The sequence below is a fragment of the Brassica oleracea genome, chromosome C5 (assembly GCF_000695525.1).
Source record: "Brassica oleracea var. oleracea cultivar TO1000 chromosome C5, BOL, whole genome shotgun sequence".
In the NCBI taxonomy this organism is placed as follows: domain Eukaryota; kingdom Viridiplantae; phylum Streptophyta; class Magnoliopsida; order Brassicales; family Brassicaceae; genus Brassica; species Brassica oleracea.
This window is the reverse complement of record NC_027752.1, coordinates 19,781,341-19,781,888: the sequence shown is the minus strand read 5'-3', so window position 1 is coordinate 19,781,888 and position 548 is coordinate 19,781,341.

Genomic DNA, 548 nt, shown 5'->3' with positions numbered 1-548 from the left:
TTTTAAAATGACTTTAAATTACAAAAATGAGGAAACCTTATATGTTATATATATTTTTTTTAAACGACTTTAAAATACAAAAATGAGGACACCTTATATGTTATATTTTTCTTATATGTTTGATTTTTTTATTATATGTTATATTTTGAATTTTTAAAACGACTTTAAATTATAAAAATGTAAGTTTTCCTTAAGTATACGACTAAAAACATTAAAATGACATGTATTAATTTTGTGTTAAAAAAGAAAGACATGTATCAATTTGATGGTTGATTTGAAAAATTTCAAAACCATATGTAAGATAAAAGTCAAAATAATTTAATTGTGAAAACAATACTGTTCACTTTTTCAAAAATGTGTTCGAAAAAAAAATAAGGTTTTTATGTCATAATGTGTTTAATGTACACTAGAGAAGATTATATTAACCTAAAATATAAGAAGTGTGTATTATTTCCCAAAATAAAAACTACGAAATTACCTAATATGATTTACATATATATGATATTAATGATTATAAATAATAAAGATTTGATAACAATTTTTGCATC